Below are 26,534 nucleotides of genomic sequence, written 5' to 3' on the forward strand. Positions count from 1 at the left end.
GAACCTGTGGCGCCTACAACAAGCAGCACGTGGAATGGAAGGTTGAGGAGCGGGCGCGGGGTCGCGGAGTGCGCGTGCGCGCGCCGCCGCCGCCGCGACCCTGGCCGAGCGCCCGGGTGTCAGGCGCGTAGTTTGCAAAGATGCGGAGCGCTGAGCGCAGTGGCTCTGTATGCGCCCACCCGGGATGCTTGGACTGCCGTGACACCACCACCACCACCACCACCACCTATCCCCTTTTCTCTCGCAAGCTTCCTGAGGCACAGGCGAACGGGGGGCAGGAGAGCTGGTCCCCTCCACCTCCCCGGGTGAGCGGAACAGCCAGAACGTGCGTCTCCGACCCGAATTTGATACCCAGGGTTGAACCCCAGCACGGAAAAGTGGGGCCAGAGCCGTTTACCGCCAAATAAGGTGGAAAAGAGACTTTAAAAAGTCTCTCGCTCTGCTCTGCTGCTGTTTGACGCTATGCTGCAGTCCAAATTGTAAAAGTCAGAGGAACATTCTTGAAAAGAAAACCAAAAACAAAACAAAATACACGAGGCTTTCTTTTTAAACTGTCTTTATTCCTGTAGATGCATGAGTAAGACCGGTTTTCTATCTGCGAAATGGCACTCTGTTTCAGCTCACACATAGCTTGATTATGTTCTGGGTTGGGATGCGGTTGACTCAAGACAGGTTGTGCAGTGTAGACATGCAGCAAATTTTTGAGCACACGCCCGGTGTCCAGCACTGTTAGCGTTTGGACGAGCCCGCGGCGCCCTGGGACACACACTTGGTCACTATTGGTTCCGGCCTCAAGTGGGCGTCTCGTAGCTGCATCCGAAGCCTGTCTTATCTGCGCAGATTTCTCAGTCCCAAAGCCAGAGCCACCTAGGAGTTTCTTTCTGTGTTTTTTCCGGTATTCTTAATCTGGACAGAGGAGGAAATAGGGAAAATAGTGCATTCAACATAAGATGCAGTGTGCAGTGGCCAAACTGGCAGGGAGGCGATGGAAGCTCAGTGCAAATATCACCCGGCAGGTAAAACTACCGGCTCTGAGCTCGTCTACCCCGTGGCCAAATAGCAGCTGTAGCTTTTTCAAGCCACTTCCGCAGTTAGGTACACATGAGGGAGGCTTTCCTTCTGCATTTACTCATAGTCTCCCTAGATGTAGAAAGACAAAGAAGCATTTACCCCTGGGGAAACTTGCCTATTTATCAATCCTTAACGGTGCCCACAGTGATAAAAGGTGTTCACTGAGGGTGTGACTGCTGGCTGATCTCCAACTGCCAAGGAACACAAATCTCAAAAACTGATGTGTTTAAAGGCAATATTTTTCAATTTTTTGGCAAGGTAAACCATAAATAACAAGCTTATTCATTTAAGTTATAGTATCTAATGCTATATACATAGCACGCTACATTTTGCAAAGTTTTGTAAATGTGTTTGTCGAATAATGTCACCAAAGTAACCTTTTGAGACAGGTAGTGATGATGATGATAATGATGATGATTACCATTTACATGCTTTCTACCCGGTACTGCACTAAGCCCTTTACATACATTATCCCATTTATTTTTAGTTCCATTGTACAGATAAGGAACCTGAGACTTAGGGAATCCTCTTTCCTACAGAAGGAACAACTAATAGAACAAGGACGCAACACACTGAATCCTCTCTAGTTCCAAATAGTAGCTTTTACTATTACAATTTGTTTGATTATAAATCAGTATATTAAATGTATGATGTTTATTAAACTGATACCTAAAATAAGAATTTAATTCCTAGGCACATAAAAGTATAATTTATATACAGCAGCTTTATTGCCCTTCCTTTTCTTGCCAAGGAAAGGTATCTTTTCAGCTTCCTTTATTAATTAGTTAAAATTGCTTGATGTGATAGCTTATTATTCTCTTCCTATTAAAAAATGGCTATCAAAGATTCTCCAAGCCTTGGGAATCCCACTGGAAAACATCTAATAATTTGTAGAATAACATATACAGTGTTTTGTCTATAAAGATGAAAATGGTTAAGGGGCATAAATTAAAGAAGTATCCAAAACAACAAAGAGAATGTTTAAGGATTTCATTAGTTAAACATACATTGGTTAAGAAACTAACATTGTTAAAACTATGCAGGGTATATTTAGAAGAACAAGATATAGTCTCTGACCTTTAGGAGATTACAGGTTAAAGAATGAAAGATGAGAAAAACACTTATTAAAAACAAACAGAAAATAAATATTGGTATTGCAATCTGATGATCGGTCTAATAACCTGGGAGATAATGGTTATACAGAGAAAAAGTAGCTTACTCAAGATAGAGTAAGAGAAGGCTTCCAGGATGCTTGACATATGTTTTGAAGAATGATTCATAGCTGTTTGGGTGAGGGCACTATAGGCCAGAGGAACCACATTTGCAAAGGTATGAAATTGTTTGCCACATTTGGAGAACTGCAAGTAAACTTGGCATGCCTGAAATAAAGGCTACCTATGAAGATGGGGAAGATGAGGCTAGAGAACAGAGTCAAATTCAGCCTTGAGCAGAAGGGCAGTGGGCAGGTGTCCATGGCCTTGTATGCCATGCTTTGGAATTCAAACTATGTCCTGAAGAAAATGGGGATACACATTAAAGGTTTAAGTAAGGTACAACATAAGGTGACCTATAACTCTGAAGAGTCAATCTGGAGCAATGTAAGGGCAGTGAAACCAGATGCAAGATACCAATGAGATTACTAAGGAAATCTGGGAGAGGAACAATGAGGGCTTGAATTTAAGATGGGGACAAGGGGTGGGAGTGGGGGGAAGAAAGCTTAAGAGGTGGACAAAGGAATTAATAGAACATGTACGAGGAGCTGAAGAAGAGGGTCAAGGGTAGAATATGATTCCCAGGACAGGGTAACTTGACTGAGAACAGATGAAATATGAACTTCTAGAGGACATGTAGCTATAGAGAAGCATCAAGTTTTGAGGAGCTTATCAAAGTGCTCCTAGACCCATTTGGAAATGCAAACCTGTTAACTCACATCTGGGTAAAGGAATCATCAGCATATTGGTGGTAGTTGAAGCTACAGACAGATATGGATAATGAGGTCCATAAAACATGTTTCAGACTGAGAAGAGGGCCAATGATGTGTCTCTGAGGAACCCTCCCTTCCTCTCCTCCAAAAAAAGATGGTTTGAAGAAAAGGAATCTGAAAGGAAAACCCGATCATTAAACATTAAGTGTGCCCTAATAATTATTAATTAACAGTTTCAACTTTGTGCTTATACTAATGTTCTTGCCAAATTTCTACCTTAAATATTACCTTTTCAGGTAATTATAACTTCAGCTGATGCTCTGGGATAATTGAGTAAATGATGCCCAACATAAGACTATGATTGGTTTGTACCATTTCAAAAATACATAAAATACACTTGAATTTATTCAGTGATTCATTTTTATTTTCGTCAAGGTGAGCATAAAAACAAATTGAAGTTATACCGCTTTTTAATGAAACACCTCTAATGCTAGGGAAAGATGGATGCACAATAATAAAATCGAATATAAAATGTGTTTTGGCAATGATATTTAAGGAAACAGGTGTGTGACCTGAATAGCTATAGGTGGTCTGTTTTTCTGGTTGAGAATTGATTTGCGCATTTGACCGGAAAGGAAGGTATTAACTCTTTCAAGTCACAGATGAAATCATTCTTTCATTGAACAGACATTTTTTGGGGCACCCACTCTAGGCTATGCACTATTCTGAGTAGATAGAAACAGTAGAATTTAGTCGCTGAGGGGACGTATATGAAACAAACATGAGCAAAATAAGAAGTTATGGTAATATATGCTCTTGTGGTCATAGAGAAAAACATTCACAAAATATCCCTTAAGTGTTTTGGGAGTCTATTATTTTTTGTAGTTATAGCTAAAATTATATAACAACAGAGAGAGGAATCTCTTTCAGGTCAAATGGAAGGACCAGTTTTGCAAATATGTATGAGAAAAATGTCAACTCACAAGCCCAGCTAATAAAAGGGTATGCATTTGCAAAAGTAAGATAAAAACCAATTTTTTGAAACTTTAAGATGAGTATTTATATCTTATGAGGCAATAATCCTCCTGGCAACCTTATTTAAATCCCTCTCCTTACTTTGCTCAGCTTTTTCTTTTTCGCCTCTCAAGTTAGAATTTGAATCCTAGAAAGAATCATTCTGTGACCCCACCTTTTACAGATAAAGGGTAAAAATATATGCAGATGATCAGCACAAATTGACCAGAAAAATGAGTAATCCACACTGATACCCACACAAGATACAGTCAAAGGTTTATTGTGAAGATTAAATAAAATACTGCATTCAAGTACTAAAAGATTGTCTGGTATAGAGTAAATTCTCAGTAAATGCCAAGTATTTTATTGTTATTGTAATTGTTTTATTATGTAGCTCACTTTTAACTGTAGAACTATAGAAATAAATTGTAGATAAACTAGTAAATGGTTCAATTCATTTATTTATTGATTTTTACATAGCTTATAATTTGTATTTCTAAATTATTTTCCTTGAAACAGCCAGCCTAAAAGAACTCCCAAATATGTTAAGGTGTTTTATTAAAACCTTAAAGATTTCATAATTTTTATAAGATGGTTTGAGCCCACAATAAGAAGCTACTTTCCTTCTGTTCCTATTCAATCTGTCAGCATTCATCAATGATTGATTACAGTTCCATTTTTTAATTTCCATTTTGTAAGAAATTTGGAGAAGGTAACGGAAATGAGTTTGTTGTAAAGTACAGGGAGTAAAGAAAGGTAAAAGCATACTGTGACCTCTGAGCCTAAAATTTCATGAGAAAAGTGCCTTGCCTTAATTCAAGATGTACAATATACGAGATGATAATTATGGTCTCCTAGAGAAGAAGGTACTTAACCTACAAGAACCTGTTTGTGTTTTAAATGGTAATAGAGACACAAACTGCACTTTTTGTTTGTGTTTTAAATGGCAATAGAGACACAAACAGTGCTTTTTGTGGGAATGGATTAAAATCTACTAATTATGCTCATAAATGGATAAAGCAGTAAATGGAGTTTTTTCCCTCTAGCTTTCACAGTTGTTTTGCACTTTTATTGACTTTGCTGTTTAACACATGTTCTGCTAGTCAATAACATTTATTGAGTGCCTAGTCTATATTAAGAACTATACTAGGACACTGTAAAGAGAGCATTGCATTGATTGACCAGGAATTCAACCAATGTCTCAAGAGATGAGAATTCTACTCCTATTAAAAAAAAAAAAAAAAAAAAAAAACCTAGACCATTTCAACAATAATGCTCAAGAAAATTAAACTGAAATAGAAAAGTAAACTGAAATTAAATTGAAATAGAGTTTTTATCAGAGAAAATTATAAGGGATAGTCAAATGATATTAAGTGGGGAAAATGAAGATATGTCTTTATTAATTATTTACTATTACCCTGGTCTGTAGCAGTGATTAACACACTTGTTCTCAGGGCCTATTTACCCTCTTAAAATTTATTAAGGACCCCAAAGTTCTCTTGGTTATGTGGGTTATATTTATTAGCATTTCTAATATTAGAAAGATAAAACTAAGGAAATTTAGAAATGACTATTAATTCATTTAATAATAATAATAACCTACTATATAACATGATATATATGTTTATGAAAAAAACCCTGTATTTCCAAAAGAAAAAGTTGAGTGGGAAGAGTTGTACTATTTTACACTATACAAATCTCTTTAATGTCTGGCTTAGTAGAATTCATGTGCTTCTACATTCTCATATCTGCTTCTACTTCAGTCTGTTGCAATACATTGTTTTGTTTGATAACAGATGAAGAAAATCCAACCTTATATAGACATGTGGTTGAAAAAGGAAGGAGTATTTTAATAGCCTTTCACATAATTATGGATATTCTTCTTTGATATTAAACCAAAACTCAATGAGTGGTAGTTTCTTTAAGGTTAGTTGCAATGTGGAATCTATAACCACATCAGTAAATTTTTCTTACTCTGTGATTTAAAAAAATCCATTAGTCTATCTTGAACTTTGAATGGATCTTTTACTGATTCATGATTTCATAATGTCATTCATTGGTCATTTGGAAAACACTGGTTCATTGGGTAATGTAGATTGTCCAAAAGTTGACACATTTTATTTTATTATATAGTATCCAACAAATTACATTTGTCAATAATTTCATCAAAAAATCATTAAGTACTGGAAAACTATCGTTTACTTTGGCAGATAACGTTTTACAAAATTCTAATTTTCACCTGAAAGCTTGAATTTATCACTGGCACAACAAAACTGTCAGTTGTTTTCCTTAAAGTGACAAGCTCACTTCACTCATGTTTGAGAAAATGTCTGCCAAATATCTAAGTATGAGTAACTATAATTTGTTTGTCGAGTTGCTCTCTCAAGTAAAAATGGTGTTCTATGAAAAAGCAGATAGTTCAGCTTGCAACTCAGACAGTTCTCCAGACAATCATTGTACTTCGTTATGCAGCAGAAGTGTTTTATGTATACTTCCCATTTCACTTCACATTATTTTTTAAATGTGTACCCAACGGTTGAGATTTTTAAAAATAAATATTTTTTACTGCTTAATCAGAAATATTCATAAGTGAATCTGGCTTATTTTTTTCTGTGAGTATGTGCCTGTGAACACAATGATTACTAGTGATTTTGGTGCCATTGCCTTGATTCATGCTAAAGCTCCAGCACGAATCCACCATTGTTACTGCACCATCTACGCAATATCAACACAGTGAAGAAGACAAAGATCTTAGTATTCCTATATAAATAGTTTCAACCTCACAGACCTCCCTGATAGGGTTTCAGGGAACCGCCCCCCAACCAGGGGTTTGAGGACCATATTTTGAGAATCCCTAGTTTTCAAGGTTAGGTCTCTAATTTTACCATTGCATCACTAATTCTTTTTTTTTTTTTTTTTCACTTGTTAACTTGTTTATGTCTCTCTGGGCGTCACTCCTGGCACATGGGGCTCTGCTCTCTGGAACCTTCACTGGCCATCCTTCCCTCGTTTCCCCCCTGGGCACCAGAACCGCGTAGGTAGATACATCCATCCGTCCCCCGCATCTGTAGACGCCTCCTGCCTCTTGTGCTATTTGGCCAAACTCTGAAGCTCCCCCAGCGCCTTCATCTCTGGGTCTGTCCCGGTGGGCCTTCCTCACTGGGGTAGTAATGCAGGGGATTGGGCCATAGGCCCTCGCCGATGATCTCAGCAATCCTGTTAGACCCTGGGCAGTTGTGGTCAGACAACCAGTTGAGGAAGTTAAGGCTGGTGGTGTCCTGCCTGCGGCGGGGGGCACCTTGTTCATAATCCCAGAACCACTGAACTGGAGTGGAACGAGACGCCCTATATCCAGCGATGCTAAGGTGATACTCCTTAATGATCATGTCGTTCCAGAAGTAGGAGTTGTTCCGAAAGAAAAACATCAACTTGCAGCGGTGCCTGGGATGGCCCAGTTCCTGCACCTCCAAACTGATCATGTAGCTAAGCATGTCTTCATCTTGGTCACTGATCATGGCCGACATCTGGGGTTGGTTCATGATGGCTCTGGCCCAGAAGCCAGGGATGCCCCAGATGATGGCCCTTCTTCCACCCAAGTGAGGCTTCCGCCTTTGACCGATCATGCGCTTGAGCCAAGTGTAGGCCCTGCTGGCTTGGGCATTCAGAGTGCTCAGCTCTAACTGCAGGGCCGCCAGCGCCTCCAGCAGGGGCCGGGCGGTCGTGGGTCCCGGGTCCCCGCCCTGGCTCTTCCTGCCCCTGCTGCTGGGGCTTCTCCTCCCGCTCCTCCGCCTGCACCTCCTCCTGCTCCTCCTCCACCCCCACCTCCACCACTTGCATGATGTCTTCCACCAGCAGCCCCAACTCCTCCCCGATCCCCGCCACCTCTCCCTCCTCCAGGGCCGCGCCTTGCCGCACGACCCTCACCCTGAAGATGGTGGCCTCCTCGCCCGACCCACCAGCTAGTGCCCGCACGGCACTCGCCTCCCCCACCGCACCTGGGGACCCGCAGGCCCCTGCTTCCTGAGGACCCCCTCCCACACGCAGGATGACCCGGGGTCCCTGGGTGGTGCCACGTGGCCCTGGCCCTGAGTTGGGGCAGCTGCGAAGGAGCGGGAGGTGGGAGCGCAGCACGTGGTCCTCAGAGCAGCCCAGCGACTAGAGCCCCCTTGCGCTTCCTGGGACTTCGGGGTGGGGGCGGGGTGCCGACTGGGGCGGGGCTAATTCATTGTTTTACTTTCCTCCCAATTTAAGGACAAAGTAAGTATTACACTACGTAGAGCAGATATATCCATCCCGTGGATCGTATTACAGTTAAAGGTATAGGTGGTGGCAATATTTTCATTACCGTTTTAAATGATCAGATATATAAATTTTTCATGAATTTTTATGGAATCTGCCCTTACAACTTAAAGCATCTTATTAAATTAGCAAGATTGTTCTAGAATATCAATAACATAATTTTTACATTATGATAATTCTGCATTTGATAACACGAAAAATTAAGTTAACATCTGATATAGTGTCTTGGATCTGCATTTAAACATAATGCTACTATTATAAATCTATTAAATTTCCCTGGATTTCTTATTAAGCTATAAAATACCTATCCACATCTCAGAAGTAAACATAAAAACATGTATATGGTATGCTTAGAATTTTTCAACTTTATGTTGTATTTTTTCTATTAATATGGACATCTAGGAATAACTTAATTTTATTAAATCAGTTACAAGTTTACATTTGAAACAAAATTTAGAAATTTAGAGTCAAGTCTACATGATATAGAAAACTATTCATAATAGGACATTATTAGAACCTGTAGTATTCTGTGAGGATAAAGCCAAAAATTCTATATTGTTTGTAGTCAATGTCATATTTTTACATCTCACTGTAAATAACATGAAAATTAAATCTGTATAAAAATAAACTAATAAGAACCCCTTTATTTACACTGGTCTTTTAATATAATTTAGTTGTGGGAGAACATGAGTTAAAGCCAAATAGGGGTGTGTGTGTGTGTGTGTGTGTGTGTGTGTGTGTGTTTGTGTGTGTAAAAACTATGGATCGCTTCTACCACAAGAAGACCTTGCATTTTTGTGATAAAGCTCCTGGCTTTTACTTGTCAATATCACATCCTAAGGAAATAAATGTTAAAATAAGGAGAATACTATTTAAAATCATAGAGCATGGATGAGCTCCAGGGAGTCCAGAAGCCCCTAAAATTATGTGCAAAATGTATTGTATCTATGGACATTTTTTAAAAGAGAGGTTCCAAAGCTTTTATCATGGAGTTCAAGACACTAAAAAGTTAAGAAGTACTGAATCTGTGCTTTGGTTAGAAGTGGGATAATTTTACACCATATAAACTGGGTAAATCATGTAGAGCTTCAGGTCTATATATGATAACTAAAGTGAGCTAAGCATGAAGGATATGAACCACACCCATGTAACTACACCTTAATAATTAATTGTGGAGTTTTGTTCATCAATTTTTCTGTAATCTTAAATTGGCTATGTGTTTTATATTAAAATAATAAGAAGGATTATTAAGAAGTGTTTATTCAGAAATATCTGTACCTAAAATCAGAACAAAATAATGGGCATAAATCACTTATGAAAACATTTAAATGCTAGATAAATATAAGGAGACTTGATTACCAGTTCTATAGTATCAGCAGATAGTTAAATAGGTTTATTATCATACCTAAATTTCTCATCACTCTCTAGAAAGTGTGGTTCATGTCTTATAAGAACACTTCTTTGCCAGGTGATAATCGGTGATGTCCCAGAGTCATTTAGAGACTGACAGTATTCTGAGCTACATGTCTTATTTCACAAAGTTATGAATTTGTATTGTAATAACTTTTGTTTATTTGTCTTCTTCAAATTCTTAATTTTGAAGGGAAAAAATTACAAATCTCTTTATTTACCTTGCCATCACAAACACACACATTCATACATGCATGCACACATACACATTCAAATTATTCAATATTGCAACATTTTTCCTTGTTACAGTAAAATATTCTCCTCCTATATATTTTTTTTTTACTGATAAAGCTTTTCTCTTCCCAAACTCAAAAAGATTTTTATATTTATAAATTTTACAGATATAGAAATATCCATAAGATGGTGCTGTATCTTTAATTTAATTTGGTCAGATACTTGAACGTTAAAATATATCTATTACACATGTGGTTAAGAGACTAGGTTAGAGTTTAATCTCTAAAAAGTCTTATGCTGTAAAGATGTCAGTATAAGTATAATCAGAATCTTTGCATAACTTATTTTTCATATATCACAGATTATTAAAGCATCTTTGCCCCAGATTTAGTTGCCAACTATAGGTGAAAAAAATAATTGAAATTCTCATTTCAACTGACATTTTCTGAATAATAGCCACTTTGCACATACCACATATGACAAATGAAGCAGTTGAATTATATACAGTATCAATTTCTACCAAGGTCAATAATAGTCTTTAAAAGTCCTTTGAAACATCCAATTTGATGGAAATTAGAAATGACATTGCATTTAAGCACTTCCTTTCAAATGCTAAAGAACTGTAGAGGAATTAACTCAATAATTTTCTCTAGTAAGTTTATTTACCTAGTGAGGGAAAAGTAATTTAAGACATGCTAATTATATAATGTATTTCTGATTCAGGGAGATGCAGTTAGGAGAAGTAATATTTCATATCCCATTTAATTATCACTTATAAACAGATTTAATAGAGTGCTTAAAATTGGTTATAGGACCTTTTATTTTTAAGATGAACAATCTTATGCCAAAGGAATAGAAGCCATTGCAGTGGAGGTGACAAGGTGACCAGGGAAAATGTGTTCATGAAAGGAAATATATGGAATCATGAAGGTTGATAATACCAACATATGGGTGTACCCAAGACAGGAACCAAGTCCTCATCACATAACCACATGAAAATCTCAAATAAAAAATTTACTGCTATGATTTGGGGACATATTTAATTTTATAGATTTGCTTTCCTAGCAATTGCTCATAATTTTCTCTTCCTTTGAACAGTGTAATCTTCTGAATTACACCATCATTACATCTCTCTCTTTTTAAATATTTATTTATTTATTTATTTGGTTGCGCCGGGTCTTACTTGAGGTTCATGGGCTCCTTAGTTGTGGCTTGCGGGCTCCTTAGATGCAACTTGACGGCTCCTTAGTTGTGGTATGCGAACTCTTAGTTGTGGCATGCATGTGGGATCTAGTTCCATGACCAGGGATCAAGCCTGGGCCCCCTGCACTGGGAGTGTGGAGTCTTAACCACTGTGCCACCAGGAAAGTCCCAATTATTACATCTCTTAATCCAAGCTGATGCTGTAATTTTGCAGAAAACTTTGACTAGATTAGTAGTCATTATGAAGTAGTGATAAACAGAATCCTATATAACATTATATTGCAAAGTAGAAAAACCTAGTGACCAGTTATTAAGAAATTATACATTTAGGCTAAAATTTTCTGTCAACAAAATATCAAAATATACTGCTATCTTAAAAAGTTATAAAATAACTCTAAGAAATATGTGATACCAGATTTGTGGGGATATTTTCACCTTCTCAAAAATTTCCCAGAATTTAACTTTCTTAATTTTTCTTAATATATATTTTTTTCTCATACTGAAATAGAAACTCTAAATAATATTGGGGTTTATGTAAATAAAATACAGCCAAACTTATATCTGTGTGATTTAAAATTAAAAATTAAAATTAAGAAACTAAAATCAAGTAATGCTGTTGAAAACCATTTTCATTAAGATAATCTATCAGCCTTTCAATGAAATATTTTTCCATTCACTTGACCATAGTGTTGGTTATACAACGATACATAATAAACGTTTATGTTGATGGCACCTTCCCACAGACTGCTTTCTATGACAATGTTGTTTTGTATTTAGTGGGGAGAAAATAGTATTATGATGTAAAAGAAATAGCTAATGATTATTAAAAACATCGAGAAGATAAATATTAATTATAAGTTTTGCCTGCACATTCATTTTGAAAATAGGACCAACTGCACCTGTTGGTAAAATAATACCTGATCAAGTGCTTCAGAAGAAATCAAAGAGAGGATAGAAGTCTCTATTTGGAGAGACTAAAGGTACCACAGGCCAGGGGCTATATGCAGGAAATCTTTTGATATTAAAAGACCACGAAGAATGCTAAGAAGGCAGCAATGGGCAGGGTTCTATTATGAAAATCCCCACAGCTTAATTAATGGATATTTATTAAGAATTCACTCTGAGCCAGGCACTCTGATAAGTAGAGGAGGTAGAATAATGGGCAAAAAAGACACCATTTCTCACTCATGGGACATGAAGTATAGGATGAAGATAGACACTAATACAAAAACCATACATATAAATATATAATTACATACTGAAATGATTTCTTAAAGTAGAAGCACTGGGTACAATGAGACCATATGACCAGGCAGTATGACCTAGATGGCAGAGGGATGGGGGAAACAGGTGGCGCTTGAGCAGAGATCTTGAGGATAAGTGTGAGTTAGAAAGAGTCTTTCATTACATGCCTGGGATTTGCTTCAAAGTTATCTGGGGTGGAGGTAAGGTGGGTGGTGCCATAGACGAAATATGATTAGACATGTATTATTAATATGAATATGTTTGATAATTTCAATAAGAAATACTTTATATATTTATAGGTAATAAATATATAAATTTATTATATAGTATTTCAGGCAGAAGGAGGAACATATTTGAAGATCCTGAGGCAAGAAGGAATTTGGTTTGTTCTAAACCCTGGAAAGAAGGCCAGGGTGGCCGGAATGCAGAGAACTGAAGCCAGACAGAAAATAGCTCTGTAGACCATCCTAAAGGTGCTGGCCTTTATCCTAAGAGCCATGATGGGTGTTAGGCACCAGAGTTATAGTCACATATTTTATTTTTTACAATAAAAATCATCCAGGTTGAGATTAGAAAATGACAAAATAGTTGAGGGTGATGGAAATGTTAGAAAGGAAGTGATTGGAAAGAAATATAGGAGATACAACTGAAATAACTTGAACAAATAGATATTAGGCAAAAATGAGAGGAAGATGTTAAGAAGGTCTCCCAAATTTTGTAGTTTGTGCAACACTGAGCTTAAGAAATTCTTTTAATTGAATTTTTTTTTGAATTTTAGATTTCAAAAATAACATTTTTGTCTTGGTATCATTCTTATACCATGAAATCTTGACCATTTCAATCCCTTTTGTCTCTTTTAAAAGATTTAAGACCCTACTAGAGTGCTAAATTCTTCCTATTTAATTTCTATTTCATCTGGAGTGTGGGGACGATAAACTTAGATAAACTTTTGTGAGTAGGGTAAAACCAGCTTTAATACCCTGGATCCTGTCAAGGAATCTAGGATACCAGTTATATTTGTATTTCTGATGTTTATTTCCCTACTTTATCTTCCGGCATTTCCAAGTCAAGAATTGCAAACATATGGTCTTTGCACAGATACAATAGATTTACAATAAATAAAACAAAGAAATCATTATGATGAAAATCTGCAGCAAAAATAATGAGAAGATTGATCTTTTCCTTCCTTTCTTTCAATACTAGGGTTAGTCTATAACTCTTAATATAACAATGACACTGATAGATTTAATTACATTCCTAACACATGTGAACAGGAGGCCAGAACTGGTTCAGGATTAGGAGTAGCTATTAAAAGACTTTAGCTGGGACAGAAAGTCTTCACCCAAAATCCTCACTGGAGAATATCTGTCACAGGATGAAGGACTCACTACAATGAAATATACTTAAGTAAAATTTACTGCTTCCAGACTGTTAGTCAGTTTCACATTGGTGATGCAATACTGTTCAAATGTTCCCATTTAATATTTTAACAGGAAAGTTTAGAGCTGATGTAATCCTTATCTACACCACCAAATTTTTTTTCAGGATATCATGGGAGAAGTTTTGGGATAAGTTATAATAAAAAGTAGAACAACCTATATAACACATCTAATCCTTTAATGTCTCTGTGATTTGATGTGAGGAACAAACTTGCCCCCTAACCTGAACCCAAGCTAACCATAACCTTGGCCAGAATCCTAAATGAATTAAATGCAAAATGTATTAAAAGGGAGACATCTTATTTGGCTATATCTTGCTTTATGGTAAACAGAGAAGGAAAAAGGACAAATGAACATTTTCTTCCTACCATAGTGACCTAACTTTGGAATTCACAAGCTCATTTGGTTGTTTTCTGAATTATCTGTATTTTATAAATAAAACTTAATTTTTTAAACTGCAGAACAAATATTAAATTCAAATATTTTCCCACTAACAAAACATTCTTTGGGGCAGAAAGTATCCTGTTAGAAGACTGCAGCAACATTCTCATTAGTGTTAGGATTTGCAGAACATCAGTCTGGGTACCATTAGTTGGGTAGTAGAGATAAGAAACAAGCATCCTCCGTATATTCCATACCAGTCTACTGCTGTAAGAGGAAGGGGCTTCCTTGACATTTTTTCCTACTCTTGTCAAGAACAGAAATTAATTACTTTCCTAATGATAAATATGCTTTGTGTTTTTGTTATTTATGAACTAAGAATACCGTTTGAAAATAATTCACTTCAATTTATTTTAACAAATATGTACTTAGTACCTATGACACACCGGGCACTGAGATACAGCAGGAAACAAAATAAACTTAAAGGAAAAACTAGAATTTCCATAACACTTTTAACATTTTAAAGAGCTTTGACAGCTAGTACTTTATTTTTCACAATAGTCTTTTAAGGAAAGTACAGAGAGATTAAACGATTTGCCAAGGTTTATTCTTTAATTGATGAAATATTCTCTTAATTCCAAACCCATTACTTTCTCCTGAGTTATAGACCTTTGCTTCATCCTTCAACTGATTATCTTTACCTAGACATTTGAAAAGAACTCATTATTTCCTGTACAAGTAGCAGTATGATACAGACTCTGTACCCATATTGTCAGTGTTCAAATTCTTTCTGCCACTTAATTAGGTGGCTGAATAACAAACCACCATAAAACTCAGTGGAATAAACAACAATCAACTATTCTCTCTCACCATCTGTGGGTTGCCTGATCCAGGCTGGGCTGTGCTCCAAATTACAGGTTGGTTCCAAGTCCATTCCACCTGTCTTTCATCCTCTTTTGGACCAGTAGACTAGACATCCTAGGGCATGTTTATCTCATAGTGATGGCAGAGGCGTAAGAGGAGAGGCCCTCCACACATGCATATTTCAAGCCTCTGCTGGTGTTATATCTGTTAGCATCCCATTGGCTAAAGAAAATCACATGGCCAGGCCCAAAGTCTAAGTAAAGGGACAATGAAGTACACTCTGTCCACCATGAGACCAAAGCCAGTCACATGACCAAACCAAGGATCAGTAAGATGGGGAAGTGATGGTAAGGGAGGGTGAATACTTTTGAACAATAATCTACCATGGAGACCTTAACATTTCTTGCCTTAATTTCTCTCTTTGTAAATCTTTCCTAAGGTTGCTGTGAGAATTCAGTAAAGCACTTAGGATGCTTAGCAAAGGGTGAGTGCTAGGGAACATAGACACTGCTATTTCTATATGGCTCTTTTCATTTAATGGAATCCCACCTCCAGGCCTCTTACAGCTATCCCATTTCCTCTCGCTTCCATTCCTTTTCTTCAAGGAAGCACATTTGTTTAGCTCAAGGCAAACAGTTTGCACTTAGGTGCAGCTAGCTTTAGTAACCATATCAATAAATGACTCCTCTATAGGGAAGATCTCTATACAAGTTTCCCTTCTTTATTTAAGGCACACCTCATCTCTGAGCTTTCTGATCCAGATGAGACTGCTAACATCCAAAATCCAGATTAATGAGGTAAATATCCTTATTTATATTTTCTAAATTTTCTGTGATGAATGTTTCTTTTTCAAAAGAAGGCGAAAGTAATTATAATAAAGATACCCTAATTCAAGCTATACCACCTCTGTGAAGCTTTCTCTAACTTCTCCTCTTTCCTCTGGGATTGTCAATATTTTTTTCTTAACCTTTATTACAGCAGTGACTGGATCCTATGTGACATGCTTTTATTCCTAGTTCCCAAAATGAAGTCTTCTAGAAAACGGTTTCTTATTCTTGTCTCTTTCCTAATGCAGTACTTGACACAGGTAAATGATCCATAATTTTCACTAGATAGAATTAGGGAGAAGCCAGCAATGGAACCTAGCAAAAGATCTCTGATTTCACTTCTGACCCACTTTCAAAAGTGATATTCACTAAAAGATACAGTCTGCTGTTTGTAAACTATACCTCAGTAAAGTTGATTTTTGAAAAAAAGATTCCCAAAAGACAAAGGATAAATGCCCTATGGAGTATCAACCATTTACTGGCAGATAATGATACTTATTATAAAATGGGTATAAAATAATATTGCTGAATACTTTAAAAAATGAGCTTTGGCTAGTACTAGAAAATCAGCATTGGACAGAATAGGAAAGGTAGCACAAAAATAATCTTTTCAACAAATGGTGCTAGAATAACTGGATACCCATACAAAAAATAAATATCAAACATCATCTCCTGTCATACACAAACATTAACTCACATTGATGGTAGACCTAAGAGAGAAGCTAAATCTATAAATCTCTAGAAGGAAAAATAGGAGAAAATCTTTCTGACCTTGAGTTATGCAAAGATTTCTTAGATTAGATGCAAAAAAAAAAGTAAATCATAAAAGAAAAAAATGATAAATAGGTTTTTACTAAAATTAAAACCATTTTTTTCCATAAAAAGACACTATTAAGAAAGTGAGAAGGCAAGCTTCAGATTGGAAAAAAATTTAGCAAAAACACACATATCTGGCAAAGGACTTGTTCCCAGAGTATATAATGAACTTGCACAACTCATTAATAAGAAGTCAAATAACCCAACATAAAGATCGGCAAGAGATCTGAACAGATACTTCACAGAAGAAGATATACAAATGGCAAGTGAGCACATGAAAAGATGCTCTACATCATTAGCCATTAAGGAAAATGCAGATTAAAACCCCAGTGAGATAGTATTATATACCCATTTGAATTAAAGTTAAAAAGACTAACAATACCAGTGCTTGGTGAGGATGTGGAACTCATGGAGTTTACACTTCATTGGAATGTAAAATGGTGTAACCACTTTGAAAAATTATTTGGCAGATTCTAATACAGTTAGACATATAATTACCATATGACCCAGCCATTCCACTCCTAAGTATTTTGTTACCCTAGAAGAATGAGAACATATGTCCACCCAAAGATTTGTATATGAATGCTCAGATCAGCATTATTCACAAAGTTAAAACCTGGAAGCTATCCAACTGTTCATCAGCAGGTGAATGGATTTTTTAAAAAGTGGTAAATTGATATAATTGAATACTCCTTAGTCATAAAAAGGAATGAACTACTGATACATGCAACATGGATCAACCTCAAAAATATCATGATGAGTGAAAGAAGCCAGACACAAAAAGTACACATCATTCTATTTCATTAAAATTTTAGAAATTGCAAACTGATCTATCAGCACAAAAGACAGATCAGTGGTTGCCTGGAGCCAGGAGCAGAGAGAGAAATGAATTGTATGGGGCCATGGGGAATATTTGGAGGGTTATGAAAGCAGTCCATATCTTGATTTGTAGCAGTAGTTTCTCAGGTATATATATATATATATATATATATATATATATGTGTCAAAACTCAAAAATTTTATAGTTAGTAGGTAGTTCATTGTTTGTAAATTATATCTCCATAAAGTTGATTTTAAAAATAAAAGTTTTCCAAAAGGCATGGGATGAAATGACCTATAGAGAATTAACATTTTATTGGCAGATAATTTATCACAAAATAGAAAAAAAGTAATACTGCTGAACACTTGAAAAAAATTCTTTAGTGCTTAAAAAATCAACATCGCACAGAAGATGGAGGGTCACAGAATCAAATATAAAAATTTTTTTTATCCTACTTTCTGAGTCTATGAATTCTTCCTCCTGCCTCATCTCTACGCCCCACTTTTAGCTGAACAGATGGACATTGCTTTCCCTTCTTCTTTCTCTCTCTCTCCTTATCCCCCTCTTCTTCCCATGCTGAAAAAAGATCTATTATTTTAGGCAATGCTAATTACACAAAAGTGTTAATTTGGGGGAGGAGTGAGAATTTTCGAGTGTAAAAATAAAATACTAGCGGTAGTACATGTACTCCCATTAAAGCAATTGGAAGTACTGACAAAAAAAAAATGAATTAAGTATTTCATATGCAGTCTCCAGAATTCAGGGAAAGTACTCCCAAGTCAGTGTACAGTATAAGTGCTTACCAAAGCTCATGAAATTCAGACCTAATTTAGTGCGTCTCTGAGGAGACAGTTGCTGGTTTTTAGCTGCTATCCCCTCACAATTGGCACACTTGAATCTGCAAGTTGATCTTACATTTGCTTTTTCTTTCCTAAATATGACATTTACAAAGAACAGAGTAGAGTTTATGGGTCCATTTCCAAAGTAAACTCAGTTTTTCTGTAGTCCAACCGAAAGTCCCAGTTAAGCTTTTTTTTTAACAGGACAGTCTCTATAAGTTCCAACTAATTTAATTTTTTCAACTTGATTTCAGAGGTCTAATGCTAAAGAGCTATAAACATAGTCAAGTGAGATTCTTTGGAATTCTAATGGGATCTGCATATCTGGGGATTTTCTTTTTACCTAGAAGCATTGCAATTTATATAAATACATTTTCCTCTGACAAACATACACCTACACATATTTCCATCACACTCACAAATTTTCAAGAGCTGGAACTGGGAAGAAAAAATTAAAGTTAGTGGGACAATACTAAATAATCAGCATTTTTTGTTAAAGATCAATTTTCTAAATCTTTAACAATCCTGACTTATCCACAATGATATATCATGCATGGAAATATGGGGGAGTTTGCAGTATTTTGAATATACAGCAAAATACTATTAACATTTTTTCCCTATCACTGCCAACTGTTTATTTGAATTTTAGAGTTTGTGTAATCATATAACCACTTACTAATACCCTGAAAATAGACACCAGGGAATTCAAATGATGGGTTGAAGACCAACTGGAAATATAAAACTTGCTTTCCTGCAAACAGACGGCCTGTGAACAATAAAAGTACAATCCTGGCATGAATGCTTCTTGTTGATACTGTTAATTTTCAGCTGTAAAATGACCTGGAATGTTTCCAAAGCTAACAAGTCCATAGCCTTCCTTCTCATAACAAAATTCCATTATTATTGGAAATGTAATATCTAATCACACTAGAAGTAAAAAATTTAAGAGGCTAATAATAACAACAGTAATAATAACAGCTGAAGTTACACCCAGAAGCATTGCCATCTACATAAAGGTGAAAATGTGTTATAAGGCAGCATTTTGCTAAGACCTTGATATAAATTTTCTCACTGAATTTGTACAAACCCCCATGAAGTAGTTTCTCTTATTATATCAACATTGCAGCTGCAGAAACTGAGACTTGGAGATGTTAAGTAACTTCTTCAAGGTTGTTCAGCTAGTAAACAGCTGAGCTGGATTTTGAATGTAGATAGTCTACTCCAGAACACAGTATCTTAGCCACTATGAACTGCAAATAGTTGCAATTTACAGAGGAGGTGAAAGGTAACTGTCTCTAATCTTTAAGTAGAATGACAGAAACTAGGTACATTCCTTAGAAGACATAAATGTAATCAGGGGTACAAGAAACATATTGATTGCACCTGTGGCAGCTTTCGTGGCAGGCAATGAGGTCCAAAATTCTATAAGGCTGGGAGTCTACTGTCAAAGATAGCACAGATTAGTGAAGGAGACAGCTATATAAAAAATTAAATAAAAGAAAATTGGTAAATGCAATGTCAATAGAGGTATGAAGAGAGCACTAGGGGAGCACAGAGGAGGGGAAGGCTGAGTGGCGTTAGGGAAATCCATACAGCCTTCCCAGAAGAGGTAATATCCGAACTCAGCATTCATCAGTGAATGATTTTCGTGGCAAATAACATTTAAGATGTGAACAGACACCCGTGAAACAAGAAATAAAACAGAGGCAAAAGATTACTAGTAAGCAGAGCCTTTGGTTCTAATACCAAACCCATGGTTCAGTGGCACAGCAACTAAGTAAATTCTTAGTAGTCTGGAATTTGTTAATGTTTTCCCCTAAAGCTTATTTCTGGAGAGTAAATTAACTAAGTACTGGTGAACAAATAATAAGAAAAAAATCCCACTAAAGTAAAAGAAAAGGAGTATAGTCATTCTTCGGTATCTGTGGGGGATTAGTTCAAGGACAACCAATGATACCAAAATCCATACATGCTCAAGTCCCTTACATAAAATGGTGTAGTATTTGCATGTAACCTATGTATACTTTAAATCATCTCTAGGTTACTTGTAATAGCTACTACAATGTAAGTGCTATGTAAATAACTATAAATACTACTTAAATGCTATGGAAACAGATGCTGAGGGTGGCAAATTCAAATTTTGATTTTTGGAATTTTCTGGAATATTTTCCCCCAAATATTTTCAATCCACATTTGGTTGAATTCGCAGATGTGAAGCCCACGATACGAAGGCTAACTGTAGTATTTACAAGGATTGGAAATCGAATACATTTTGAAAGGATAGTGATTTGAAGATCAAAGACAAACAAAAAAATGATGAGTCTGACTTGAAAATACACATTAATTCTGAATTATTTTTCCTATAGTATACATTAATTTCAAATATTATTTTGTATTATTCAAATGGTAAGAATTTCAGAATATTTAACATGACGTACAACGTGTACCATCTCTATTCATTTAAAAAGTAATATAAATTTCATAATGTATTCATTTTAATTTAATTTTTACTTGTCATATTTTTAAATTTAGATAAAACTGTCTTAGGTCAGAATCATCTGTTTTATCTCTCTCAGCCCCTTGCTTCCTATGAATGACAGTTCTGAATGGAAATTCTATGTTAGCCATACACAAATCTAAAAGATGAAGGACTTGTGAAAATCACTGGGTACATCTCTTGGCGTTGTACCACATTCAAGCTTTACCTACACTAGCGAAAGAAAGCATGAGAAATAAATCTAATGTTTTCAGTAGTTAATCTGGAAAAAAAGAAAAAGGACAAATTAGTGCAAACAAGTGGAAGATTTTCCTAAGAGAATGGTCTTTAAGAAGTTTTGAATCTTTCGGTACAGTCTCCAACCCCGCTACGGTAGGACTGTGATTGAACAGGAGATCCCTCAAGATTTTACGGCTAAAAGTCTTTCTGGCTAAAATACAGTATTTTATGAAGCTAACCAAACTGGATCAAGGGCACTCTGATAGGAGAATGAACAAAAGCTCTTTGGATATGTATACTCAATTAACACACAAGTATCTCAAAATTCAGTTCAAACTGGCTTAAACAGTAAGAAAATGTATAGGTTTATGTGACTGCGAGTCCAGAGGCCAACAGACTTTAGGTCTGTTTAATTCAGTAATGCTAGTTCTGTTTCTTCAGCTTCCTGTCTTGTGCCTTCCTCTGAGTATTGGGGTTTTCCTTAGGCTGCTCCCCGCAAGGTAGCAAAAATGCTATAGCACATCACCTCTCTCCATACCATGGAAAGGTAGAAAGGATTCAGGGGGACATCTTAAAATATCAAAGACCTCTTTTCCCCAGAAGCCTTCAGCAAATCTCTCCCAATTAGCCAGAATTTGTTTACATACCCATTTGTGACTGAATCTTGTAGCCAGAGACATGCCATGTTCTGATTGGCTTAGGCCTGGATCCCTGAACCAATCACTGGAATTCATCTTTATTGTTTTCTTTTACTGAAGTATAATTGACTTATAATATTATATTAGTTTCAGGTGTACAACATAGTGATTAGATGTTTTTATACATTACAATTCACCTGCATTCTTAGACCAATCAGGCCAACTCTTGGAGCTGGGGGAAAAGTCAGCTTCTCCTGAGGTACCCGAGCTGTGAGAAGGAATAGTCATATGATCAAAGATGAACTTCTATTAGGAAGGGAGAAAAAGGGCCACATGGTAGGGACAAGCAACCATCATCAACTACAAAACCAACAATATAACAAACTAAATATTTAGTGACATTTTGAGGAAATTGGTGGAAACACTAGCTCCCAAGAAGGGAAAGTGTAGGTATAGTCAACAGAGAGCTCTGAACGGCTCCCTCTCTGCACAGTATAGCAATGAAAAGGAATCATAATTAATAATATTATTAATAGTGTGGTAAGAAGGATGTTCTGTTTCTTCTGTATCTAGGAACTTGCAGGCTCAAATTAAAATTCTTTTGACCACTATAACTGGTTGCCACATTTAAATTTTCTCCCATTGGTTTTTTCCACAATAATACACTATACATAAAAACTCTCTCTCTCTCTCTCAATATATATACATTCATGATGGATGGATGGACATACTGTACATTATTATGACAAAAACCATAATAATCACACATATACATATTTAATCCTTAGAGAGATTACTACCTTGCCCAAGGTCACATAGCTAGTTGAATAGCAGAGCTGGGATAAAATCCAAGCCATTAGGCTTTGGAGATGGTATTCTTATTCTAGATTATACCTACTGCCTCATGGAATATTTTCCTCCTCACTTTGAGGGCTACTCTTTTTTCTTTCTGCCCACTCTTTCCTTTCCTCTTACTTCTGGGTTTATTCTGATGCCTTTACTACTCTCCTCTTGCTGTGAGCTCCCTGAAGATCTCCTGACCATGGGACAGTTTTCCGATAGTTTTCTGTCACCCAAGATCTCTTCCCCATCTATTTGATTCTATTACAAGCTCCTATAATTGTTCTTCCATATTAATTTTTTTTAAATTTTTATTTATTTATTTATTTATTTATTTATTTATTTATTTATTTATTTATTTATTTATTTATGGCTGTTTTGGGTCTTCGTTTCTGTGCAAGGGCTTTCTCTAGTTGTGGCAAGTGGGGGCCACTCTTCATCGCGGTGCACGGGCCTCTCACTATCGCGGCCTCTCTTGTTGCGGAGCACAGGCTCCAGACGCGCAGGCTCAGTAATTGCGGCTCACGGGCCCAGCTGCTCCGCGGCATGTGGGATCCTCCCAGACCAGGGCTTGAACCCGTGTCCCCTGCATTGGCAGGCAGATTCTCAACCACTGTGCCACCAGGGAAGCCCTCATATTAATTTTTGATCTCCTATTTTGGGGAGTTTATTACAAGTGTTATTTCCTTGTATTTTCTAAACCAGAGCATAAGAGTTAATGCATGGAATTACTTTCCCTCTTAGCTTTATATTAACATATTGCTTTCAAGATCATGCTATTTGCTACATTATTATTTTTAATAACATTTAATAGGCAACTACTTCCTTCTCTGTAATAGTCTTAAGTATTTTAATGTACCATTATTTTTCTCATTATAATTTTGTTTTCATTTTCTTTCTTATATTATTTTTAAATATGTAGTTCATTAACATTTTCCCAATATATTTCCTAATTATATTCCACTTCAAATCATGATGTCCAAAGTTCTTAGGCATTTTTCAAATGAAATAAACTAGAACTATTGACCGCAACAGGGAGGAACCAATAATATGTTCATTAGACTTCTATTTATATTTATACCATAAAAGCTAATCATTTTTATTATTTTATTTCAGAATAGGGTATCCTCATTAAAGTCCCTAGTTTTCCTAAGGAAATATTACATTTGAATTTCCACATATTTTCACAAAGGATACAGGTTTGGTCACAGCTGTGATGTAATCAGATAGAGATTCTGGCTTATCGTGTTACCACTTTTCAGTGTGTATTTAGTCAGAGACTAGCCTTGCCGCAGTCTGAATGGTGTTTCTATTCATATTAGGAGAAAACCTTCTCTTCCTCGAGACAAGTACAGCCACCCGACAGACAACTATGGTGATAAACACACAAGTCCAGAACAATTATGAATGTGAATGACACTCCCTGGCGCTGGGCATGACCAACCCTCTAGAGGCCCGGCCCCGAGAGAGACACCATCAGTGCTCCTGTTTATTTCAGTGAACTTTTTCTGACTATACTCGGCCAGCGTGGAAAAGAACTGAGGTAATCAGACATGATTATCTGAATTCTTTGTGACTGAGAATCAGGTTTACTAAGACAAGAGAAGAAAATAATTTGATATTTTAGTTTTCATGGCACATCAGGTTCTACTGAGTGCTAGTGAACCTTGCTATTTGTCAGAATCTTGCTGTTTATTGGTTTAAACCCAAATTTCTCCTCCTGTCTTGATGTTTGAATATAGCATTTCAACACCCTCTAAAACAATATGAAATGAAATGACATTTTAACTGCTAAATATAATTACCTATTTAAATCATAAAATTTTATTATACTTTTTTTTTGAAGAAATCATGTTTCTTATGATGTAATAATGTAAATATCTTATTTTACCGGAAAGAATGATGTTCTCTGTATATAATTTGCTTGATTAGCACTGAAAAGGGTAAGACAAAATAGATGATTAAGGCCATTATTACAAGTTCTTACACTTGAAGAATAACTAAAAATTGGTTGGGCTTGTTTGGAAGTGGAGGTGGGGATATGAAATTTTATAGTGAAGCAAAAAGCTGGCTTAGTAACCAACTATGTGTAACATAGGATGAAATAGGACATTTTTGAACAAGTGAAAAACAATATTAGTACGGCTTTAAAAAAAAAACTGTAGGTAGAAAACTTCAGATATTGATCTCAATCCTAAGAGGAGTACAAAATATTATGGGGAATTCAGAAAATTAATGATAAATCATATTGTGTGTATACACATGTATATGTCTATATATGTGTGCATGTGATATATGTATTGATAGTTAGGTTCAGAAGTGCTGTTTAAGTTGTATCTTGAAATATATAATTGAGTTCTTAATATTTATTTTCCTTCATTCTCTCTGCCTAATTTCCATTAAAAAATATTTGGAAGATTTTGAAAAAAGTCTATGAATTAATTATTCTTGTCATTATCAAATGCCCATTTTTTTCTACATTTGTTGTTCTTCACTTTTGATGAGTATGACAGACAATGATTATATGTTTTACACACTTTGAGACTGAAGTTGGAATAAGGCTTTCAGATTAGTATCCTACTCATCTAATACTCTTTTTCTTACAAAACATGGGAACTAGGGATGAGATTAAAATGTAACCAGCTGCTATGTTCATAAATATTTTTAGTTTTTGGATGAGATTGAGGTGAATAATTGAATATTCATCTTTTGAATAATAAAATTTAGTCAAGGGCATACCACCAAAATGTATCATAATCAAAATTCAAGCTAACCTCAAAATCAGGGACTCAAAAACTAAAAGGTTTCTTAGAAAACAAACAATGACTGAAAAACTGGAGAGTAAGGTTATCTAGAATCAAAATTAAGTACCTCAAGCTTCAAGTGAACATAAATCTCAGTGATTATATATCTTAAGCAATTTACAGATGTCAGGCCTGGGTATAGTCTGGTGAAATATATCCATAGTGTTAGGTTATACATAGCCCAGAGAAAAGCTGATATACTGAAGATGAACTGCTCTGAGAAAATGTGCTGGCATATTAAGAGGCTGGATGACAAAATGAGCATGGGAAGAGTAGATAGAAATGAGAGCTTGTTATTAGAACTTCAAGCAAAGGAACAGGGATCCAGATATGCTATCTAGGTAAAAGGTCAACTCCAGATAATCAGTGGTAATTTGAAATTTCCCAGAAAATTGTTTCTATTTCAATGTTCCTAAGAATATAAATATTCAACAATAATTTTCAAGAACTAAAAAAATTTCCAGAGATACCTACAATATAATCTCTATAAATCACAGAGTATCAGGTTCTCCAAATGGTGGAGTTGTTGACTTAAAGAACAAAAATGAAATCTCTACACTGTTGTATATGGGAAGCAGTGAACCCTCATGCTAAGGTCAAAATAAAGAGGGCTGCTTGGTGTCCTCCATCAGCTAGACAGCTGTATGTGAGACATGTTAGGATAGGGACACTGTGACATAATGTTGTCGTTGTTTTCTTAATTCCTGAATTGAATACCTGTTTCTTTCTGCTTTGATGAATTCAATTGGCTATCACAGAAACAAATTTGAAGCCTTCCTAATAGGTACCTCTTTTAAGTCAAGAGCAAGACCTGAACAGACAACATTTATTTTAACATTCAGCAATTTTTGCTAGGGAGACAATTTTTTCCAATCTAATATCTGCTTCTTTCTGAAGAAATTTTGCATGTCTAAAGGAATTCACTAGGGAAGGCCTGTTGGCTGTTTGTTAAGAGTCCTCACAGAATAGCATTAATCTTGGCAATTCATCAGGAATTTGAGGTTGGGTCTCAGATTTACAAATCTAAAATCTTGATAGCGTATTAAGAATGGACTCTTCTTTGAGAGAGTGCTGACAATAATCAAACTCATAGAGACTGATGTGTATAATCAAATGCTTATTATTTTATAATGAGAAGAATAATCTTGCA

At 36.0% G+C, this 26,534-nt stretch overlaps 1 long non-coding RNA gene across 2 annotated transcripts in view; it reads right to left on the reverse strand.

The window, feature by feature from the left end:
• Nucleotides 1–89: 89 nt before the first annotated feature.
• The window catches only part of LOC309665737, a 34,886-nt gene continuing 8,441 nt past the window's right edge, over nt 90–26,534 (reverse strand). The window contains exons 3-4 of one of the 2 annotated variants that reach the window (XR_014266654.1): nt 21,938–22,008; nt 90–906 (exon numbers count right to left, since the gene is read on the reverse strand). This is a non-coding gene — a long non-coding RNA (uncharacterized lncRNA). Of the gene's footprint in view, nt 907–17,512; nt 22,009–26,534 lie in introns of those variants that run through there. The other variant, XR_014266655.1, reaches the window with a different exon arrangement.

The sequence above is a fragment of the Balaenoptera physalus genome (genome assembly GCF_965194825.1).
Source record: "Balaenoptera physalus genome assembly, chromosome: 8".
Lineage (NCBI taxonomy): Eukaryota > Metazoa > Chordata > Mammalia > Artiodactyla > Balaenopteridae > Balaenoptera > Balaenoptera physalus.